Consider the following 16,701-nt stretch of genomic DNA (forward strand, 5'->3'; position numbering starts at 1 on the left):
CAATGTGTTTAGTAATTTCATCAAAGTCTAGCACGAACCTCCTGAGGAAACTCCCTTTCCCAAAGAATGACTTGACACCACTTCTGTCTGATGGCAGACTTAACTCCAAAATGGATTTTACCCGATTAGGATCTATCTTGATACCACCTTGTGAAACTATATGTCCTAGTAACTTTCCCTCTGTGACACAAAAAAATGACTTCTTTGGGTTGAGAGAAATACCATGCTCCCTACATCTTTGTAACACAGTCTCCAAATCTCATAAGTGATTTTTCCTTTTTTTAGACAAAACTGTCAAATCATCAAGATAAATAACTATAGTCTTACCAATGAGGTGATCGAATGAGAGATTCATTGCCCTTTGAAAAGTTTCTCCCGCATTTATTGGGCCGAAAGGAATTCAATTGTAAGAAAAAGTTCCCCAAGGGGTTGTGAAGGTCATTTTATGTTTATCTTCTTTTGCTACATTTATCTGGTTATAACCGCAGAAACCATCAAGCATTGACATCATCTCTGATCCAACAATAGTCTGGAGAATATGATCCATCGCTAGCAATGGATAGTTCTTTTTTAAACTAGCCTGATTCAAGTTTCAGAAATCCACACAGATCGTTATTTCTCCATTCTTCTTATGAACTGGAATGATATTGGCCACCCATGTAGAATGATGAATAGGATAAATAATCCTCGCCTTAAGAATCTTATCTATTTCTTTGAAAATAGCATCTACAACTTTGGGATTATAATTTCTTGTTTTTTGTCTAAAAGGAGATACTCAAAGCTTAAGGGGAATATGATGGTGAAACTGACCATTTTTTAAGTCTTTCAAATCCTCATAAGACTAGGCAGAAACATCTAAATACTTTTGTAGTAGTTTAACAAACAAATGTCTTTCCTTAGGATTGCAGCACCTACCTAAATTGACCATCTTTGGGTTGTTTTCATCACCTAAATTAATCTTTTCATATTCTTCTGATGTGTTAGCAGTTTGAGAAACATCTTCTTTAACATACCTATCATTGTGATCAAAGAGGCATTCTAGGGATACAAGGCCTTTTGGAATTCGATTTCCCTTCAATTGAACAACTTCATTTTTAACGCTTTCCCCTGAATTTTGACAAAATTCATTACATTCGTTCTCAGAACCTTCAAAGAAAGAGGAGGCAAACATTTGAACATTTTGCAAGAATTGGTCTATGTGTTTATCATTTCCAAATACTTGCCAGATATTTGTATTGTTAGGTACATTAGGATGATATAAAACGTCAATCCTGTAAATGTCTATACCAAAGTCAGGATGTGGGAGCAACAGAGATGCTGACACTGCTAAAGAATCTACCTAGGAATTTTGGTCTCTAGGAATTGCTTCAATTGAGAAAGCATCAAAATATTCAATTTCATCCTAGATTTATTTCCTATAATGTCCAAGCCTTTCATTCTTTACAGAGAAGTACATCCTATCCTCACAATAGAAAGAGTGTGAGTTCCCTTTAGGTCTATTTAAAAATATGACAATATCTCGTACCTCTGTGATGAAATGCTCTCTAGTAAGAGGCTTAGTTAACTGGGACCCCATTTTCTGAACTTTCAAAAGCCAATTCCTTGCAATAACGCTTTTATATGTGCTTTTCTTCTTAGTTAAAAACACATATTAGGTCCCAATTGACTAGTCTTCTTACGAATCCTTATGAGGGATTCCCATAGCAACCATCACCATCTCTCTGTTAATTTCCACTAACAGGTCACCACTACTAGTTCTAATGCACCTGCTATCAGCATCATATATGTTTATACATGTTGTTACCAGATCTGGACAAGGAGCGATAGTTGGGAAAGCAGCAACTTCAATCAGGCCACTTCTAACTATTCTCTCCATCATCGAATCTATCCAAGGGTTTTTAACTCTTTCTAAGAAATCTTCCAAGTCAGCTTGGGCCAAAGAGATGTAACTCAGCTATGGAAGTATACTAACCAAGCATGATGTGTGACCAAGTTTTGGAAGAGTGGGCCTCATTGTAAAATCTACACACATCTCATAATGATTCATTTGAACGTGTGAGATAACTAATGATTTAATAGGAACCTAAAAACTTTCTTAATTACACATCAACTCCACACAAATAGTTTATGTTTTCTTGATTTCTTTCCAAATTAGAATTTTAAATATAAGATGCCGAGAATATTCCTTTTGCTATGCCACCTTTAGTATTATTAATTTCCTCATGACCAAACTTGTAATGAACCTTTGAACTTTGAACCAACTTGCAAGGATTTCAATGGTCCAAGTTCAATCCGAGGAAAAACAAAAGAATTCTCAACTTGCAGCTCAACACAACACTGAGAATGAGCGAAGACCCTTAAAAAACACAAAGGAAGACTTTGAACCTTGAACCTTGAACCAATTTTCAAATGGTTCAAAGTTCAATTTCAAGACTGACTTAAGACATTCTCACTTGCTCACTTAATAACATTACCAAGCCGCGACCCACGCAAGAGGACTGGTTAAACCTTGAACCTCGAACCAATTTGTAGGTTCAAGCATTGGGTTGAATGGGACAGAAAAGGCGAAACATAAGGAACAAAAGGTGCATCATTAAAGATGGATTAAATCGAAAGAGGGAAATGAAATTAAATGCACATTATTTGGTTCAAAACAAATAATGAGGTAACATCGGCTTTGACTGGGGAATGGGATTGAAAAGGACTAGGAAAGGAACTTAGAGTCTCTGGTTTTGCATGCAAGTGGGAAAGGACAAAGGTCCGAATGCAACAAACACTTACCAAGAAAAAAAAACAACACAACAAAAACTTTATGTACAGAGTGAAAAAAGATCTACTTACAACTAATACAACTTTAAATCCTTCCCATTATAAGATAGGGGCAGTGAGACTCCATTAGGATATTCAAGTTTGAATGAGTTAGGACCCAATACCTGTGTGATAGTGAATGGTCCTTTCCATAGAGAAACAAATTTCTTATGAGCTCCTTTCAGTTCACAGCGTTTGTCCCAGAGTAAAACTTGATCTCCCAACATGAACTATCATGGCCTTGCTCTGCGATAATTTTTTGTCTTAACCCTTGCTTGACGAGCAGTGATGTGATCTACCAATTCCTATCTCTCCTCTTCAATTTTTGTAAGGTACATAATTCTCTTTTCCAGGGCACTTTGAAAGAAATCATCTTCTATTACTTTCAGCAACCTAGCGGATGATAATTCCAGAGATAATGATAGCTGAGCTTCAACTCCATATACCAATTCAAATGGTGTCATATCTATGGCCCTTTTGCGCAAGGTCCTGTCTACCGATAATACTTCATATAACCTTTTATGCCAATCATTTGCTTTCTCAGCGACCCACTTTCGCATTATAGAAATCAGATTCTTGTTACTGGATTCAGCCTGGCCATTTCCTTGCAGATAGTAATCGATAGAATAAGATAGGTAAATTCCATGATTATAACAAAACAAGTTGAGTTATTTGGAAGATAAATTTGGGGCATTATCGGTCATAATTTTCTGGGGTACACCAAACCTAGTCATGCTATTTTCTTTCAAGAAGGTAAAAACAATTTCTGAAGTGGTCTTCCTAACAGGGACTACTTGTACCCAGTTCATAAAATAATTCGTAGCTATGAGGATATGGGTATGACCGACACTTGACAAAGGATTCAATGGAACTACAAAATATAATCCCGATTGCTTGAAGGGTTCATCTATGATTACCAGTCTTAAATGTAGAACAGCTAACTGAGGCCTTCCTGAGAATAATTTTCATTTCTCACAACCTGCAAGCCATTTATATGCATATTTAAACATTTTGGGACAATAGTAACAACTCTTGAGAATTTTGAATGTTGTTATAGTGGATGAATAGTGTCCTTTGCATGCTTCATTATGAAAAAATTGTATAAGTGTTGCTCTTTTTCAACACACCTTAAGAATGACCCATCCAAACTTTTCTTATATAGGATATCATCAACAATCACATATTTAGCAGCCTTCAATCTCAAATTTCTCTTTTCTTTTACAGTTAAATGCTCAGGGAATTCTCCATAAGTCAAGTAATGAGCCACATCAGTGAACCATTCATCCTACAAACCAACAAATAAGGTTAGTGGGAGTTTGTCTTCCTCTTCCCTATTTTCAGTTATCAAACGACATAATCCTTGCCCCCAAACTAATTTGGTTGGACGGATATCTAGATCAAACTCCTAAACCTTTGAAACCCAAGTCACTCTATTATTCATCCCTACCTCCTGATGAGTCAAGATGATTTTCACAGTAGGATTTGGTACAAAGACAATTGAATGCGAATGTAGAACATAATATTTGAAATGCTTCATAGCTTTAACAACTACAAAGGTCTGCTTTTCTACTAATGAGTAATTCAGTTCATGCTTTTTGAGTGGGATAATCATGAACACAATAGGGATTTCTTCATTTAGCTCATCTTTTGCAGAAGAATACAAGACATTGTACATTTGGAAGCATAATAATAGATGATAAAATATCTCTTAAAATCAGGTTTTATTAATGTCAAAGCATGAGCAATTGCTTCTTTTACCTCTTCAAAACCTTATTTTGCTTCTTCCATCCACTTGAAAATCTGCTTCTCACTCATCATCTCTACAATGTGTTTAGTAATTTCATCAAAGTCTAGCACGAACCTCTTGAGGAAATTCACTTTCCCAAAGAATGACTTGACACCACTTCTATCTGATGGCGGACTTAACTCCTAAATGGATTTTACCCAATCAGGATCTATCTTGATACCACCTTGTGAAACTATATGTCCTAGTAACTTTCCCTCTGTGACACAAAAAAATGACTTCTTTGGGTTGAGAGAAATACCATGGTCCCTACATCTTTGTAACACAATCTCCAAATCTCATAAGTGATTTTTCGTTTATTTAGACAAAACTGTCGAATCATCAAGATAAATAACTATAGTCTTACCAATGAGGTGATCGAATGAGAGATTCATTGCCCTTTGAAAATTTTCTCCTGCATTTATTAGGCTAAAAGGAATTCAATTGTAGGCAAAAGTTCCCCAAGGGGTTGTGAAGGTCATTTTATGCTGATCTTCTTTTGCTACATTTATCTGGTTATAACCAAAGAAACCATCAAGCATTGACATCATCTCTGATCTGACAATAGTCTGGAGAATATGATCCATCGCTGGCAATGGATAGTTCTCTTTTAAACTAGCCTGATTCAAGTTTCAGAAATCCACAGAGATCCTTATTTCTCCATTCTTCTTGTGAACTAGAACGATATTTTCCACCCATGTAGAATGATGAATAGGATAAATAATCCTCGCCTGAAGAATCTTATCTATTTCTTTGAAAATAGCATCTACAACTTTGGGATTATAATTTCTTATTTTTTGTCTAAAAGGAGATACTCCAAGCTTAAGGGGAATATGATGTTGAAACTGACCATTTTTGAAGTCTTTCAAATCCTCATAAGACTAGGCAAAAATATCTAAATACTTTTGTAGTAGTTTAACAAACAAATGTCTTTCCTTAGGATTGCAGCACCTGCCTAAATTGACCATCTTTGGGTTGTTTTCATCACCTAAATTAATCTTTTCATATTCTTCTGATGTGTTAGCGATTTGAGAAACATCTTCTTTAACATCCCTATCATTGCGATCAAAGAGGCATTCTAAGGATACAAGGTCTTTTGGAATTCGATTTCCCTTCAATTGAACAACTTCGTTTTTAATGCTTTCCCCTGAATTTGGACAAAATTCATTACATTCGTTCTTAGAACCTTCAAAGAAAGAGGAGGCAAACATTTCAACATTTTACAAGAATTGGTCTATGTGTTTATCATTTCCAAATACTTGCCATATATTTGAATTGTTTGGTACATTAGGATGATATAAAACTTCAATCCTGTAAACGTCTATACCAAAGTCAGGATGTGGGAGCAACAGAGATGCTGACACTGCTAAAGAATCTACCTAGGAATTTTGGTCTCTAGGAATTGCTTCAATTGAGAAAGCATCAAAATATTCAAACTCATCCTAGAGTCGGTTCCTATAATGTCCAAGCCTTTCATTCTTTACAGAGAAGAGATCTTGTACCTGTTTAACAATCAATTATGCATCACCGTTGGCACACAAAAAATTGATTCCCCTTCTCCTAGCTTTCTCTATTCCTAACAACAATGCCTCATATTCTGCAATGTTATCAGTGTTCTTAAATTCTAGTTTGAAAGAAAAAGGAATATTTTCACCTTGTGAGGAAATGAGCACCACTCCATCACCAGATCTAGCCGATGCACAACTACCATCAAATTCCATCTCCCATAAGCCTGCAATAGGGTTCACTACATCTTCTGGTGCACCTTTCTTATCATCAGAGTAAAGCAAGTAATTGCCAAAATCACATTCATGATACAATATTTGCGATTTTGGGTCATTAGAGGCAAAACTGGTGTACTTGGACTTTGGTTCAAGTAGAAGAGCAAATTTTTGTTTACCAATAGGAATTATCGCCTCAGACCAATCAATTTTAATTTCTCCTCCCAAATTCTTACAAAAGGTCCTTCTTAACAACATTCCATAACTTGTAGGAATATCAACAACTAGAATAGTCAACTTCACTCTCTTGTCAGGATGTATCGCCAGAGTAACCCGTGCATCCTTGATTTGACCTAATAAAGGAATTTTCTTTAAATTCATTGAATAGCATTTACCAAATGTTTTAGTGAGTGAAAGGCCTAGTGCTTTTGCACTTGTAGACGACATAATATTATCAAAGGCCCTGGAATCAATAATGCAATTATTAAGTTTAAAACCATTCATAAATAAGGACACATAGAATGGCTCGAGCTTTTGGTCAGGTACTAATGGTGATTCAATTGGTTCATTATCTAGTGTCTTTAGAATAATACTAGACAACTATGTAGACTTGGTATCCTTTTCATCCTGTGAAGACTCAAGGTTAGTCAGTGGTGAGTTGGTGTATTGCAACTAAGTGGTTTCCCCTTGAACATATTTAATCAATTTCTCTAATTCTTTAGGATTCATCCTAAGATATTCAATAGGAGAAATCTGAATTTTTGATGCCTTACAATATTCAACAATATCAAAAGAAGAATCAGGGTCAACAAACCTCAACATCTGAACCTCTTGAACTCTTGAACCATTCTCCAAGTTCTAGTTCAAAGGTTCCTTATCTTTAGCTACAATTTTAGCAAAGGTTGTGGTACCTATACTTTTTTATTAACATTGACCTCTAGTGAGGATGGCACAAGAAGGATCTCTGAGGGTTACCAATATATCACCTCCTCTGTGTGAATCTAATTCATACTCCAGGAAGTGTATTCGAGAGTCGCCAAGTTGCCCATGGACTTCTTCTTCTGGACCAAGTTCACTTATGGTCTCTCTTGTATTTATCATTTGTGCATGCCACACCATCTTTGGACAAGAATTACCATCATGATCATCAGTGAGATGAAAGACACACATATTCCCCTTATGTGGTGAAGCTTCGATAGCTAATCTTTGTTGAGTTGGAGGCAATTGTAAGGCTTTATTCCCAATTCCCATGTCTGATTTGTAATCCTCCTTGGTATGTCTTGATAAGGCTATGATTAAGATGTACTAGACTCGAGTAACTATGTTTTGAGTGATATTACATCATTCATGTCTTTGAATTACATGGTTTGAAGAGGTAGAGGGTTGCACATTGGTCACTTGTACTTCTCTCTTCCATTTTACCGCAGTGATCAAGTCATCTTCTAACTCAACAGAAAGTGTTTTAACATCACTCAGAGTTGCAACTCTTTGTCTGTGAATCAAGAAACTTATCTCTGAGGGCATAGAATTTATAAAAAAACATTTCAGGTTATCATTTGAAGGCTTCTGATTTACAGTAATTTTATGAAAAATTTTATCAAATTTAGCAATGAAATCTCTCATAGATTCAGGGATTTCTTTTTTTAATTGAGCTAACTGAGCTAAAAGGGATTTCTCGTCCTCTGCTACCTTGAACCTAGCTTCAAATATAGTTTTCAAATCTTGCCAGTTTATTATTACACTATTTGGCAAATGATAAAACCAATCTGCAGTGGTTCCAGTTAATGTTTTTACAAACAACCTTACTGCAACATCTTCTTGTTGGACAACTATCATACCACATGCAACATTAAATGCATTCAAATGTTCATCAATTGTGACCTTCCCATCACCATTGAATCTAGGCAAATGATCCCTCGCTCCTTTAGGTGAAGCATTTAGATTCAGACCAAGGTTCAATGGACCTACTGCGGCCCCCCAAGGGTTATTGCCTACCATCAGAAGAATGATATTAAGAGGTGTTGGATTGATTACAATGGGTAAGGAAACACTATGCAGGATTAAGGCTTGACAAATGGAAGACACAAGAAAAGAAGGGGATGAAGAAGGAGGCCTACTCCTTACCTGTCTCTTATGTGAAAAGGATGGCTGAAAATTTAGGTTTTGCAATTCTTGAAAAATAGAGTCAACTATTCCTTCATGCCTCTGAGACCTAGTGTATATTCTTGGCTTTAGCCTATTTACAATGTAAAACCTTTAACAGAACTAGATAGACTCTTAAAAGTTTACAAGACAATTCTTTGTGTCTTTTAACTAGACAACTAATCTTATTATTTGACTCCCCAGCAGAGTCACCAAAAATATGTTGGTTAACAGATTTTCCTTTTCTTTGATTTTTATATATTTTTTTAAAATGATGATTCATGCATACCCTTCACGAAAAACAAAATAAACCAACAGTTGGGTGAACCAAGTTTGGGTTTACCCTCTACATAAGAATGCACCTCCTCATAAGATGTTCATTAACTTTTTATCCAGATAGCTCAGAAACAAACACCCTTTTCACCAGAAAGCAAGAAAGGTTTTCACATTCATTTGTCAACACAAAAGAATGCTACAAGATGATTATCAATAAATGTAAAGATCACTGGCTTTACTCCTGCACATATCCATTCAATATAAAAAAACTTATTCCATCCAAAATGCTCAATGTAGCATAAATGTTGATCGATTCTTGCTCATGCCTCATAGGACAAGGGGGATTAGAGTCATCTAAACAACATTGCAACACCTTTTTAACAAAAATAAAATCAATGAATTAACAAATTAAGAAATCACTGGTAATGAAATAAAGTATTCTGCACATAATCATATATCCCAACAAAGATTTTTAATGTCTTTCAAACACACAAATTTGAAGATTCTATCAAAATATCATTCCATTCATGTACCAGAAATGTCTACACTGACAATCCAAAGAAAATTAAGTCTATTCCTCTAGATCAAAGTTTTTTGGACCTTAAACAAAGTTTTCTTAATTAAATTTATAGCCCCCAGGCCAATAGTTTGTTTGAAAATAACCCTAAACTTTTAAACTCTACCCTAGAGTTAAAAGTAATTGTTTGTTTTGAACTCTATAAAACTTAAATGAACAAAGGTCATAAATAGGATGACAACTCATCCATAAGCTAATTAGGATTCCATTGTGGAAGAAGTGGTCACTGATTTGTCCTACTTTGTCATGGCACCATGCACATTTTGCCACTCTAGATGCACTGCTGAGAAATTCAGGATAACTTGATAGTGCGGGAGTCCAATGTGTAGGATGTGCTACTTCCAAACTTCCTTGTACATTTTCACCTTCATAAATTTTGCTTTATGTGCTTCCAAGTGATCAAAGCAAACTATCAGCATCGATTCTATCCTTACCACTTTAGAAAAGTCATCTATGGTTAGAAACTTTGTCTCTTTAACAAGTTGTACTCTTTCTTTGAAGATCTTGGCCATATCTGCTACAGGTTCAATTGTCTGTCCATCCTCCTTCAAGAGTTGTATATCACTGCATTTTAGATCCTTCTACATTGTATCAATCAGTTCCTTTAATCCTTTTATTAATTTGGCAGATTCTTCATGACCTTGCTTAATGATAGAAATTCTCCATTCAACATTCTTCTTTGACATGTATAGCATGTTGTCATCTAGGTTTTCTACTGGCTTCTTAGTTAGAAATTTTATAATGCCAAATTTCTGCACATCATTCATCTATGCCGAGACCACTACCTATTTGGTTCTTTCTTTTTCCCCTGCAATAGCTTCTAGTTATAACTCTTTGCTCATAGTTATCATGTTGTCATATACTTTGACCAGGCTAGCAATGTAGTCCATACCCTACTGTACTATAGAATCAAGCCACTCATTGAATACTTCAACTATCATGCAGCTTCTCTGGACTTGATCTAACAGTTTATGATTCCCCGATGATTTGGGGTCAAAGAACAATGTCATTTGTGTCAGGGGCTGAGGACTCAGATGATTTATGGCATTGATATACTCTTCCATCTAGGTGACAACTGGTTTCAGATCCTTTTTGTCCTTCTCATCTTTCCAAGACCTGGATATCATCATCTTTGTGGAGGATTCTAGATGTTAAGCATCTACAACCCTTGAAGAAACTCCCAAGTAAATCTTCACTAAAGTAAATTTATTCTCAGTGGCCTTTTCTAGATCTCTACCTGAGATGGGCTTAGCTACTTCAGCTATCTAATGACTTGTTTCATCATCAACTTCCATCATTGCCTACATTTTGAGCTTCTTGGGTTTATATATTTTCCCAAGGCACTTTCTTACCATATCCTCCATGGGAATTGTAATTGGACCAATGTTGCATTTCTTCCCAATTGAAGCTCCAAGCCATTGAGAAGGGTTGGAAGTTTCTTTAGGTGATGGAGGTGTCTAAGCATGAGGTGGGTTGACAAGGGTCATAGTGAAAATTGGATTTGGCTCTTCTTCAGCTTCTTTACCTACATCCATATCCTGCACTGGAGGGTTACTCAACACTTGTTGATCCATCATCACTTTAGTGTCTTCATCTGGATCCAAGTCCACAACAATTTGATTCGCCACTAGTTCTCTATTCTTCTTTTTCCTCCTTGAGCAAGTAACCCGAACTGCTAAATAACTTAGTGGTGACCTCTTTGATCTTCTAGATTTAACCTTTCCAATAATTGGCCTTGTGTCACGTGCAACATCAAAAATCTTGTTAGAGGAGGAAGTAGGAATCTGAGTTCTAGCAAGTAGACCAACTGTTAATTCATGGGGAGTCATGATTGATTCCTTTCTATATTTTCAATCCCTTAGCCATATGTTTGTTCTTATTATGATATTGAAGGACTTGGCTTGAATGTTTTCCTCTTTTCTTCTATCCCATTCAATTTCAATAATTGGTTTTCCTTGAACCCTTTCATTGAATTCGGGATCCAAAACATCTTCCCCTTCTTCTTCTTGTACACCAGGCACATTAATGGGCAACTTCATGGTAATAACCTGCTGTAAAGTGAATGTTGACCATAATCTCCTCCTCACTTCAAACTCATCGCCAAAGTTTTCCGAATAATCTTCTAACTGAGGTTCATGTAAGAAATGGTCATCAACATTTATATTTTCTACAACATATCCCCTTCTATCAAACTTCCTCTTGGCAATGTAAGGCTGCAAATTCATTTTCTTAAACTCTAATTCTAGGTTCAAGGCATCAGATACAGATTTACAACTGTAGTAACCAAGTTCAATCAGGAAAACAACTCTGGAATTACCCTTTGTCCCTAACCTTTTGTCAATGTGGGCCAACCACCTGCTTACTTCAATAAGCACATAACTGTCAAAGGCATATCTGGGCAATTTAAATGGCTCACCTTCAAAATCACCCACTCAGATATAATTAAATCTGAGAAACTAAATGAAATAGCTTCCATATATGCTAATCAGCTCCATGGCCTTGACTAACATTCTTTTATTAAAATCTCCTTGAAACTCAAAGGCAAGCCTTCCTGCAAAAATATCATTCCATCTAGTGAAATGCTTTGCATGTTTCTATTGTTGTAGGTAAGGGTAATAGTCATAAACCTTCATGTCATCTACCCAAGGCTCATTATGCAATCCTTGCCATTCTCTAGTATAGGCCAATATATAGAATAAATATGAGGACATGTAAAAGTTGGACATTCCAACAAAGTTGCTCAAACCCTCATGGAGCCTTTCAGCGATCCTGCACCCAGTCAAGGTATTTCTCACCAGCTAACAACACCTAAATATAGAAGTACATCCAATCCTCCCAATAGAAAGAGTGTGAGTTCCTTTTAAGTCTATTTAACAATATGACAATATCTCGCACCTCTATGATGAAAGGCTCTCTAGTAAGAGGCTTAGGTATCCGAGACCCCCCTTTTTGAACTTTCAAAAGCTAATTCTTTGCAATAATGCTTCTATATGTTCTTTTCTTCTCAAATAAAAAAGCATATTAGGTCCCAATTGACCAGTCTTCATACGACTCCTTATGAGGGATTCCCATTGCAGCCATCACTGTCTCTTTGTTAATTTCCACTAACAGTTCACCACTACTAGTTCCAATACAACTGCTATCAACATCATATCTGTTCAAACATGTTAGTACTAGATCTAGATAAGGAGTGACAGTTGGGAAAGCAACAACTTCAATCAGGCCACTTCTAACTATTCTCTCCATCATTGAATCTGCCCCAGGGTGTTTAGCTCCTTCTAAGAAATCTCCCAAGTCAGCTTGGGCTAAAGAGGTGTCAATTAGATTTGGAAGTATACTAAGCAGGCATGATGTGCGACCAATTTTTGGAAGAGTGGGCCTCATTGTGGCTGCTTTTACATTTATAAAACAATTCCTAAACATGACAAAATTCTATTCCAAAACAAAGATTTTTCCTACACTGAGTAACCTTCTGAGATAGTAACATAGCATAGGGAAATTATCAAACTCATTTGTTACCACCATGGAATCTGTGAAACCCTTGGATGTATGGAGTTGAAATTACCTTCAATGTCTTTGGCTCCTTCAACAATAGCAGCTACTACTTTCACAATTTTGAGAATTCACATGTTAAGAAATGGAAAATAGCTGAGTAACATCTACACATGCCTCATAATGATTCATTCGAATGTGTGAGATAACCAATCTTGACAACTTTCTTAATTACACATCATCTCCATACAAACGGTTTATGTTTTCATGATTTCTTTCCAAATTTATAATTTTATATTATAAGATGCTGAGAATATTCCTTTTCCCGCACCACCTTTAGTGTTCTAATTAATAAGAAAAGTAGGTTTTCAGCCTCTGAAACCTTAACATAGGAGATTAAGAAGTATCATCATAGAGTATCTAGACCAAAAAAGCTTCTTACAAAATGACTAGCAAAAAGGCCAGTAAACAAAAAGGATAGCAAAAGATAGAAACAACAAAACAATAGAAACCAGGAAAACACTGCATAGTTAAAGAGTCTTCAGGAGGTTCTCCGCCTTAATCACCAACTGGTCATAGGTGGCCGCAATAGCTTTGAGTTCATCCAGGTCCTTATTAGGCTTCTTCTCCTTCTTTTTACCTTTGGTTCTTGTTCTGGGTCCTTGAACATCTCCTGTACCTTCAGTGTCAAGGTCAATTTCTAGGATGTCCTTCTCCTCATCCAATTTGGTGATGAGAGTTTTGGTATTACCAGCAGAGACTTTTAGAATGTTTAAGCTTTTCTCTGCGATACTTTTGAGACATTCCTCAATTTTACTGACTTTATTGACAGTTCCCGACATAGTTTGATCCATAGCATTAGCAATCGCTTTCCTCTCGAGTAAGTCTTTCTCAATTTGCTCGAATATGGAGTTGAAGGAGTCTTATATTTTCAGCTTTAGCAACTGTATTTTTCAAATCCTCCATATAATCTACCATAGTCTTCCCTTCACCGGTGTTGATAGTTTCCAGAATCTGGATTCTGTGGCTGAGTTTCTTGTTGTCATCCACAACTTTCTTGTAACTGGTGATTAACCATTCCATGGTGTCCATAAAACCTTTCAAACCCTCAAGAGGACAGTTTGAGGGGGGATCTATCTTACTGGAGTTGTCATGTTCCTTATTTGGGGTGTCACCAATAGTAGCTTTATCTTCAGCCCTATGAACTTCTCTAGTGGTCGCCTCCTCCAAGTTCTGATCAACATCCGAAATCTTTTTCTGTTTATGTTCCTCCAGCTCCTTCACATTCTCATCCTTTCTCTTTTGTTTGTTTCTGGTTTGAGTATAGGCTTTGGTTTTCTTTTTCAGAGAACCCTGGGGTTTCTCCTTCTCTAAATTTTCAGAAACCTTCGAGGAGGAGGAGGAGCTTATCTGGAGAATTTTGACTTTAGATTTCTTGCCCTTTGAGGAGGAAGGCCTAGTTTTCAAATGTTTGCTCTTCTTGCCTACTTGAACTTTCGAGTCATTCATGCTCTCCTTAGAATCGCTCATTGAATCACTGTCAGAACCCTCATCCAAAGAAAAAATAGAGTCTGACCCATCCCCCTCAGACTCATAAATAAAGGGCTATGGGTGGGCTATTTGGTTAGGCTTGAGGTGGTCATAAATAGGAACCATTAAGTCTTGATGCATGGCAGTGTCACCCATAGGGTTCTCTTTATAGACCTTAATGGTGGCATTCATAGAACATAACAGAAAATATGGAATGTTAACCTTCTCATCATGCCTAAAATGATTCATCAAAATAGAATGGTAGCCATATACTTTAGTGAATCTATGATCCAAAGTAATATAGCACATTATAACAAAAAGGACCTCCCTCCATGGTTTGACAAAAGCCCTGGGGGGATAGTAAGTTTTACTTAGCTTTACCAGGCATTTTTTCTCCCTTTCAGTTTTCGGATATCTTTCGATGGCCTCCTTGCTCACTTTTCTATTTCTGTAGTAGTTGCTTCCTTCCCTTCGGAGTCCCATGGCCTGGGTTATAAGGTCTTCATCTATGATAACAAATTGGTCTCCCATCTTCAAAGTTCCCTTTCTCCAGTTTTTATAAAAGAAATTGGTGACTGTGGCATCCCGTCCATGGAGCCTCTCCATAAATTTTGAAAACCCTCCCTTCTGCAGAATGTTCCAGACCGCCTCCTTTTCCTTCCATTCCTTACAGTTGCTAGGTTCGTAGAAGCGCCTGTTTCCACCCATATTTTCTCTATTCAAAGCTAAATATCAAAACTTGCAGAGAGCTTTAGACAGAGAGTTTCTCAGAGCTACCAAATTTACCTAGAAAGCGTGGGAAGTGATAGATTGAGTTTTATAATAAATGGTGCTGATAATATTATAATTGCTCGAATTACTCCTTTTAATCCATTTCATTATTGTTTTGTACATTAATGATCTTTGGGGTGCTATTGTATCTTTAGTGTTATTAATTTCCTCAAGACCAAAATTGGAATGAAACTTTGAACTTTGAACCAACTCACAAGGAGTTCAATGGTTCAAGTTCAATCCAAGGAAAAACAAAATAACTCTCAACTTGCATCTCAACACAACATCGAGAATTAGCGAAAACCCTTAACAAATACAAAGGAATACTTTGAACCTTGAACCTTGAACCAATTTGCAAATGGTTCAAAGTTAAAGTTCAAGACCGACTTAACACATTCACACTTGCTCTCTAAATAACATAGCAAATCCGTGGCCCGCACAAGAAGACCGATTAAACCTTGAACCTTGAATTGATTTGGAGGTTTAAGTGGTGGGTTCAATGGGACAAAAAGGAAAAACATAAGGAAGAAAAGGAGCATGATTAAACATGGATTAAACCGAAAGAGGGAAAAAAAATTAAATGCACATTATTTGGTTCAAAAAAAAAAATGAGGTAACAGGTAGACTTTTAGTATCACCAGTTAGGGGTACTGAAACATTTACATCTACACCCCTTAGGTCTCATTCTGCTCCTCCATTCACAATACCATCACAGTCAAAAGGCCCCACTATTCATATCAATAGGCGATTATTTCCTATGGTCGTCCCTAGGAATCATGGTTTTGTCATGTTTAATGGAGGAAGTCCTTTGTTTTAAGCCCACATGGATGATATACGAGTAGTTTCTTTGAAAGCTATCCCTTTCTTCATTGGTGAAAAATCCATTACCCCAGCTGAACACAATAAGGTTTGAACCTTTGACTACCTTAACTAGAGCATAGGCCTGTTTTTCCATTATACTATACCTTAGCTCTACGACTTGTAAAGACAATAAAAAACCAATTGGTTGGTTTTACTCATCTCCCCAATCAATCTTCTAAGCTTTCTTCAATATCTTTGATATAGCTTTATTCATCTCTACAAAGTTAGATACAAATCTCCTCACAAAGTTAAATTGTCCAAAAAAGGATTGGATCCCCTTGATAGTCTTGGGAAATTGGGATTCTATCAATTTCTTCAACCCTTTTAGGATCTATTCTAACTCCATGCTTTGACACAATATGTTGAAGAAGCTTTCCTTCTATTACACCAAATTTATATTTATTTAGGTTTAGGGATATACCATACTTTAAGGCTCTAATAAAAATATTCTCCAAGTGTGCATAATTATACACTACCTTCTTTTAGAATTCTATTAAGTCATCCTAATACACCTCTAGTATGTTATTGAGAAGACCTACACATTATACATTCATAGCTCTTTTAAAAGTTTCTCCTACATTTGTCAAACTAAAAGGCATTCTTTGATACATTGATGTGCCCCATGGAGTGGTGAAATTTTTTATGTATTACTCTAATTCCTTCACCTTCACTTAGCTGTATCCTACAAAACTATCCATCACTAAAAGCAATTTGCAACCAGTGACCTTTAGAAACATAAC

The sequence above is a fragment of the Cryptomeria japonica genome, chromosome 1 (assembly GCF_030272615.1).
Source record: "Cryptomeria japonica chromosome 1, Sugi_1.0, whole genome shotgun sequence".
Lineage (NCBI taxonomy): Eukaryota > Viridiplantae > Streptophyta > Pinopsida > Cupressales > Cupressaceae > Cryptomeria > Cryptomeria japonica.